We start from the raw sequence: 9,234 nt of genomic DNA, 5'->3' as shown, positions 1-9,234 counted from the left end.
TAGTGTTAGGGTTAGTTTAGGGTTAGGTTTAGTTTCTGACTACAGTAACTTGATCATCCTATAAAAATTATCCTTATTGTCTTTAGCAAAGCAATGGCTTCTATATCATAAATTAATTGTACATGCCCTTGGAAAAAGCCAAGGCAATACCTCCCTTGCTTGGAGCTGTATCCAAACGCAGTAATGTATACAATCTTTAGCAGCAGCTATTATTAGAGACAGGGAGAAGGAGGAACTTTGCCCACTGAAATTCAAAAATTTATTTGGGATAATGCTTCAGAATTTGAAAAAGATTTTCAAGCATGGTGGCAATTAGTCAACTTTACCCTTTATGCAGAAAATGATCAAATTGTGTCCTTTATACTTACTATAAGTAATGCCACCGTATACAATGTATAGCCAATCATTGCATTAGGACTCAATCATAATGGAACTATACTTTATACTAAAGGGCATAAAGTATGGGCCCATCAAAAGGGAGGAAAGTGGCAAACAATTGATGTAAATGCATGCATTGTGCATGAACAAAAAAGTTCCATCTGTGAAAGTAACACGCTGGAATCCCAAGACATTTGTCTTGACACTGAGCAAAATATTTGCCACGTTGAGATACATCCTAATGAAACCCTTGATACTGTACTTGTATATATTGGGAAAGGTTGTGTTTGCATGAGAAGTCATTGTGATTCTATAGTCGTAGATAATGCTGTGGTAGATACCAGTAATCACTTTAATGTTTGTGTTTGCAATTTTATCAAAATCTCAACCATATCACACTACCAGGTAGACCTGCGCAACAGGTATAAGGCCCTGGAGGCCGAAAGGCAATCGATGGATGGAAAAGGCTATAATCCCTCTCCACCAGAGATATTGGCAGGGTTGGAAAAGCCAACCCCCCCGTATAGTGACCACAGGCAGCAGGAAGAAAAGGTGAGTTTTAGTTGTGGGTGATTTATCAATCAGCGGAACAGAGGGTCCAATATGTAGAAGGGACCCTCCTCTAAGGGAAATCTGCTGCCTTCCTAGGGCCTGGGTTAGGACATCACAAGGAGGCTTCCCAGCTTGGTTCAACCGTCAGACTATTACCGATTGCTCGTCCTATATCTGGGAGGAGAAGGAGTGGCAACGCATAGCCTGTGAGCAATCAAAAGGGACTTCAAGGATTTGTCAATTTGTCAAAACTCGACAAAACGCAACGGAAACCACAAAACACGTCAAAAACACCCCAAAAGCGAACCGAATCAGAAGAAAAAATGTGATTTAACAACACAAAAAACCCTTAAACCTACCTGATGTTCTCCTAAATGTACAATCCACTCCCAACCACCAGAAAAACCAATGGAAACCCAAAAAAAAAATAAACGGAGACCTCAAAACACGTCAAAAACACCCCAAAAAAGAATGGGATAACCCCCCAAAACGAAAGAAAACCCCCAAAAAATAGATCCACCCCAAAAACAGCCTAAACCTACTGAAGTTCTCCAAAACCCACAATTTACACTTTTCCACCACCATGACAACAGAAAACCCAACGAAACCCAACAGAGACCCCAAAACATGTCAAAAACACCCCAAAAAAGAACGGGATCACCCCCAAAACTGGAAGAAAATTCCCCCCCCAAAAATTTACAGTTTTCACCATGATGACCAACATGAACCAAACGAAAACCCAAAAGGAGACACCAAAACACGTCAAAAACACCCCAAAAAAGAAAGGGATCACCCATAAACTGGAAGAAAATCCCCAAAAAGCACAGATCCAATCCCAAAACCAGCCTAAACCTACCTGATGTTCTCCAAAACCCACAAATTTACCCTTTTCCACCATGATGACCATGGAAAACCCAACGAAACCCAATGGAGACAAAAAACATGTCAAAAAAAAAACAACAAAAAAGAACAGGATCTCCCCCAAAAACAGAAGAAAAACCCAAATGCCATAGATCCACCCCAAAAGTCCCCCTAAGCCTACCTGATGTTCTCCAAAACCCACAATTTACCCTTTTTCACAATGATGACCAACGAGAACCCAACAAAACCCAACGGACAACACCAAAACACGTCAAAAACACCCCAAAAAAGAACAGGATCACCCCAAAAAACAGAAGAAAACCCCAAATACCATGAATCCACCCCAAAAGTCCCCCTAAACCTACCTGAAGTTCTCCAAAACCCACAATTTACCCTTTTCCACCAAGATGCCAACAGAAAACCCAACGAAACCCAACAGAGACATCAAAACATGTCAAAAACACCCCAAAAAAGAACGGGATAACCCCCAAAACTGGAAGAAAATTCCCAAAAAGCATGGATCCAATCCCAAAACCACCCTAAACCTACCTGATCTTCTCCAAATCCCAAAGTCCACTCCCAACCACCATAAAACCCATTAGGAACTCAACAAAACGCAACAGAAACCCCAAAACACCTCAAAAACACCCCAAAAGCAAACCGGAACAGAAGAAAATACGTGATTTAACCCCAAGAAAACCCTTAAACCTACCTGATCTTCTCCAAATCCCAAAATCCACTCCCACCCACCATAAAACCCATTAGGAACTCAACAAAACGCAACGGAAACCCAAAAACACGTCAAAAACACCCCAAAAAAGAACTGGATCAGAAGAAAAAAAAAAACAAAACTATGCATTTCCCTCCCAAATCACCCTAAACTCACCTGATCTTCTTCAAAACCCACAATCCACTCCCATTTAGCTTAACGACCAACGAGAACCCAACAAAACCCAACGGAGACCCCAAAAACGTCAAAAACACCCCAAAAAAGAACTGGTTCAACCCCAACAATGAAAGAAAACCCCAAAAGCCATAGATCCACACCAAAAATCCCCCTAAACCAACCTGAAGTTCTCCAAAAGCCACAATTTACACTTTTCCACATTGATGACCATGGAAAACCCAACGAAACCCAACGGAGACCACAAAACACGTCAAAAAAAAAAAAAAAAAAAAAAAAAAAAAAAAAGAAAGGGATCACCCCCAAAATTGGAAGAAAATCCTTCAAAATCATAGATCCACCCCAAAACCACCCTAAACCTACCTGATGATCTCCAAAACCCACAATTTACAATTTTCCAACATGATGACCATGGAAAACCCAACGAAACCCAACGGAGACCCCAAAAGAAGTCAAAAACACCCAAAACAAGAACGGGATAAACCCTAAAAACGAAAGAAAACCCCAAAAGCCATAGATCCACACCAAAAGTCCCCCTAAACCTACCTGATGTTCTCCAAAAGCCACAATTTACACTTTTTCACCAGGATGACCAACATGAACCAAACGAAAACCCAAAACGAGACACCAAAACACGTCAAAAACACCCCAAAAATAAAGGGATCACCCATAAACTGGAAGAAAATCCCCAAAAAGCACGGATCCAATCCCAAAACCACCCTAAACCTACCTGATGTTCTCCAAAACCCACAATTTACACTTTTCCACCACGATGACCAACGAGTACACAACAAAACCCAACGGAGACCCCCAAACACCTCAAAAACTTCCCAAAAAAGAACGGGACCACCCCAAGAAACAGAAGAAAACACCAAAAAACATGACTCTGCCCCAAAAGTCCCCCTAAACCTACCTGATGTTCTCCAAAAGCCACAATTTACACTTTTTCACCATGATGACCAACAAGAACCCAACTAAAACCCAACGGAGACCCCAAAACACGTCATAAACACCCCAAAAAAGAACAGGATCACCCAAAAAAAAACAGAAGAAAAGACCAAATACCATGAATCCACCCCAAAATTCCCCTAAACCTACCTGAAGTTCTCCAAAACCCACAATTTACAATTTTCCACCACCATGACCACATAAAACCCAAGGAATACCAACGGAGACCCCAAAACACGTCAAAAACACCCCAAAAAAGAACGGGATCACCCCCAAAAACAAAAGAAAATCCCCCAAAACCATAGATCCAATCCCAAAACAACCTAAACCTACCTGATGTTCTCCAAAACCAACAATTTACCCTTTTCCACCATGATGACCACGGAAAACGCAACGAAACCCAATGGAGACCCCAAAACACGTCAAAAACACCCCCAAAATGAATTGGATCACCCCCCCCCAAAAAAAAAAAAACAAAAAAAAAAAAACAGAAGAAAACCCCATATATCATGAATCCACCCCAAAAGTCCCCCTAAACCTACCTGATGTTCTCCAAAACCCACAATTTACACTTTTCCACCATGATGACAACGGAAAACCCAACGAAACCCAACGAAGAACCCAAAACACGTCAGAAACACCCCAAAAATGAATTCGATCACCCCAAAACTGGAACAAAATCCCCCAAAACCATAGATCCACCCCCAAAACACCCTAAATCTACCTGATGTTCTCCAAAACCCACAATTTACACTTTTCCACCATGATGACCACGGAAAACCCAACGAAACCCAACGGAGACCACAAAACACGTCAAAAACACGCCGAAAACCAACTGGATCACTAGAAAAAACAGAAGAAAACCCTAAAAACCATGAATCTGCCCCAAAAGTCCTCATAAACCTACCTGATGTTCTCCAAAACCCACAATTTACACTTTTCCACCATGACGACCACGGAAAACACAACGAAACCCAACGGAGAACCCAAAACACGTCAAAAACACCCCAAACAAGAACAGGATCACCCCCAAAACCAAAGAAAACCCCAAAAAGCACGGATCCAATCCCAAAACCACTCTAAACGTACCTGATCTTCTCCAAATCCAAATGTCCACTCCCAACCACCATAAAACCCATTAGGAACTCAACGAAACCCAACGGAAACCCCAAAACACCTCAAAAACACCCCAAAAAAGAACTGAATCAGAAGAAAAAACACCAAAAACTATGAATTTCCCCGCAAAACCACCCTAAACTCACCTGATCTTCTTCAAAACCCACAATCCACTCCCATTTCCCTTAAGGACCAACTAAAACCCAACGGAGACCCCAAAACAAGTCAAAAACACCCCAAACAAGAACAGGATAACCCCTAAAAAAGAAAGAAAACCCCCAAAAAACATAGATCCACCCCAAAACCACACTAAACCTACCTGATGTTCTCCAAATCCCAAAGTCCACTCCCAACAAACTTAAAACACATTAGGAAATCAACAAAACACAACGGAAACCCCAAAACACATCAAAAACACCACAAAAAAAAGCGGGATCACCCCCAAAACTGGAAGAAAACCCTAAAAGCCGTTGATCCACCCCAAAAGTCCCCCTAAACCTACCTGATGTTCTCCAATACCCACAATTTACCCGTTTTCACCATGATGAACAACAAGAACCCAACAAAAACCAACGGAGACCCCAAAACACATCAAAAACACCCCAAAAAAGAACTGGATCAGAAGAAAAAAAAAAACAAAACTATGCATTTCCCTCCCAAATCACCCTAAACTCACCTGATCTTCTTCAAAACCCACAATCCACTCCCATTTAGCTTAACGACCAACGAGAACCCAACAAAACCCAACGGAGACCCCAAAAACGTCAAAAACACCCCAAAAAAGAACTGGTTCAACCCCAACAACGAAAGAAAACCCCAAAAGCCATAGATCCACACCAAAAATCCCCCTAAACCAACCTGAAGTTCTCCAAAACCCACAATTTACACTTTTCCACATTGATGACCATGGAAAACCCAACGAAACCCAACGGAGACCACAAAACACGTCAAAAAAAAACAAAAAAAAACAAAAAAAAAAAACAAAAAAAAAAAAAAGAAAGGGATCACCCCCAAAATTGGAAGAAAATCCTTCAAAATCATAGATCCACCCCAAAACCACCCTAAACCTACCTGATGATCTCCAAAACCCACAATTTACAATTTTCCAACATGATGACCATGGAAAACCCAACGAAACCCAACGGAGACCCCAAAAGAAGTCAAAAACACCCAAAACAAGAACGGGATAAACCCTAAAAACGAAAGAAAACCCCAAAAGCCATAGATCCACACCAAAAGTCCCCCTAAACCTACCTGATGTTCTCCAAAAGCCACAATTTACACTTTTTCACCAGGATGACCAACATGAACCAAACGAAAACCCAAAACGAGACACCAAAACACGTCAAAAACACCCCAAAAATAAAGGGATCACCCATAAACTGGAAGAAAATCCCCAAAAAGCACGGATCCAATCCCAAAACCACCCTAAACCTACCTGATGTTCTCCAAAACCCACAATTTACACTTTTCCACCACGATGACCAACGAGTACACAACAAAACCCAACGGAGACCCCCAAACACCTCAAAAACTTCCCAAAAAAGAACGGGACCACCCCAAGAAACAGAAGAAAACACCAAAAAACATGACTCTGCCCCAAAAGTCCCCCTAAACCTACCTGATGTTCTCCAAAAGCCACAATTTACACTTTTTCACCATGATGACCAACAAGAACCCAACTAAAACCCAACGGAGACCCCAAAACACGTCATAAACACCCCAAAAAAGAACAGGATCACCCAAAAAAAAACAGAAGAAAAGACCAAATACCATGAATCCACCCCAAAATTCCCCTAAACCTACCTGAAGTTCTCCAAAACCCACAATTTACAATTTTCCACCACCATGACCACATAAAACCCAAGGAATACCAACGGAGACCCCAAAACACGTCAAAAACACCCCAAAAAAGAACGGGATCACCCCCAAAAACAAAAGAAAATCCCCCAAAACCATAGATCCAATCCCAAAACCAACCTAAACCTACCTGAAGTTCTCCAAAACCCACAATTTACAATTTTCCACCACCATGACCACATAAAACCCAAGGAATACCAACGGAGACCCCAAAACACGTCAAAAACACCCCCAAAATGAATTGGATCACCCCCCCCAAAAAAAAAAAAAAAAAAAAAAAACAGAAGAAAACCCCATATATCATGAATCCACCCCAAAAGTCCCCCTAAACCTACCTGATGTTCTCCAAAACCCACAATTTACACTTTTCCACCATGATGACCACGGAAAACACAACGAAACCCAACGGAGAACCCAAAACACGTCAAAAACACCCCAAACAAGAACAGGATCACCCCCAAAACCAAAGAAAACCCCAAAAAGCACGGATCCAATCCCAAAACCACTCTAAACGTACCTGATCTTCTCCAAATCCAAATGTCCACTCCCAACCACCATAAAACCCATTAGGAACTCAACGAAACCCAACGGAAACCCCAAAACACGTCAAAAACACCCCAAAAAAGAACTGAATCAGAAGAAAAAACACCAAAAACTATGAATTTCCCCGCAAAACCACCCTAAACTCACCTGATCTTCTTCAAAACCCACAATCCACTCCCATTTCCCTTAAGGACCAACTAAAACCCAACGGAGACCCCAAAACAAGACAAAAACACCCCAAACAAGAACAGGATAACCCCTAAAAAAGAAAGAAAACCCCCAAAAAACATAGATCCACCCCAAAACCACACTAAACCTACCTGATGTTCTCCAAATCCCAAAGTCCACTCCCAACAAACTTAAAACACATTAGGAAATCAACAAAACACAACGGAAACCCCAAAACACATCAAAAACACCACAAAAAAAAGCGGGATCACCCCCAAAACTGGAAGAAAACCCTAAAAGCCGTTGATCCACCCCAAAAGTCCCCCTAAACCTACCTGATGTTCTCCAATACCCACAATTTACCCGTTTTCACCATGATGAACAACAAGAACCCAACAAAAACCAACGGAGACCCCAAAACACATCAAAAACACCCCAAAAAAGAACTGGATCAGAAGAAAAAAAAAAAACAAAACTATGCATTTCCCTCCCAAATCACCCTAAACTCACCTGATCTTCTTCAAAACCCACAATCCACTCCCATTTAGCTTAACGACCAACGAGAACCCAACAAAACCCAACGGAGACCCCAAAAACGTCAAAAACACCCCAAAAAAGAACTGGTTCAACCCCAACAACGAAACAAAACCCCAAAAGCCATAGATCCACACCAAAAATCCCCCTAAACCAACCTGAAGTTCTCCAAAAGCCACAATTTACACTTTTCCACATTGATGACCATGGAAAACCCAACGAAACCCAACGGAGACCACAAAACACGTCAAAAAAAAAAAAAAAAAAAAAAAAAAGAAAGGGATCACCCCCAAAATTGGAAGAAAATCCTTCAAAATCATAGATCCACCCCAAAACCACCCTAAACCTACCTGATGATCTCCAAAACCCACAATTTACAATTTTCCAACATGATGACCATGGAAAACCCAACGAAACCCAACGGAGACCCCAAAAGAAGTCAAAAACACCCAAAACAAGAACTGGATAAACCCTAAAAACGAAAGAAAACCCCAAAAGCCATAGATCCACACCAAAAGTCCCCCTAAACCTACCTGATGTTCTCCAAAAGCCACAATTTACACTTTTTCACCAGGATGACCAACATGAACCAAACGAAAACCCAAAACGAGACACCAAAACACGTCAAAAACACCCCAAAAATAAAGGGATCACCCATAAACTGGAAGAAAATCCCCAAAAAGCACGGATCCAATCCCAAAACCACCCTAAACCTACCTGATGTTCTCCAAAACCAACAATTTACACTTTTCCACCACGATGACCAACGAGTACACAACAAAACCCAACGGAGACCCCCAAACACCTCAAAAACTTCCCAAAAAAGAACGGGACCACCCCAAGAAACAGAAGAAAACACCAAAAAACATGACTCTGCCCCAAAAGTCCCCCTAAACCTACCTGATGTTCTCCAAAAGCCACAATTTACACTTTTTCACCATGATGACCAACAAGAACCCAACTAAAACCCAACGGAGACCCCAAAACACGTCATAAACACCCCAAAAAAGAACAGGATCACCCAAAAAAAAACAGAAGAAAAGACCAAATACCATGAATCCACCCCAAAATTCCCCTAAACCTACCTGAAGTTCTCCAAAACCCACAATTTACAATTTTCCACCACCATGACCACATAAAACCCAAGGAATACCAACGGAGACCCCAAAACACGTCAAAAACACCCCAAAAAAGAACGGGATCACCCCCAAAAACAAAAGAAAATCCCCCAAAACCATAGATCCAATCCCAAAACCAACCTAAACCTACCTGATGTTCTCCAAAACCAACAATTTACCCTTTTCCACCATGATGACCACGGAAAACGCAACGAAACCCAATGGAGACCCCAAAACACGTCAAAAACACCC

The sequence above is a fragment of the Aythya ferina genome (assembly GCF_964211825.1).
Source record: "Aythya ferina genome assembly, contig: HAP1_SCAFFOLD_75, whole genome shotgun sequence".
NCBI lineage: Eukaryota > Metazoa > Chordata > Aves > Anseriformes > Anatidae > Aythya > Aythya ferina.
Note: the sequence above shows the minus strand (reverse complement) of the source record.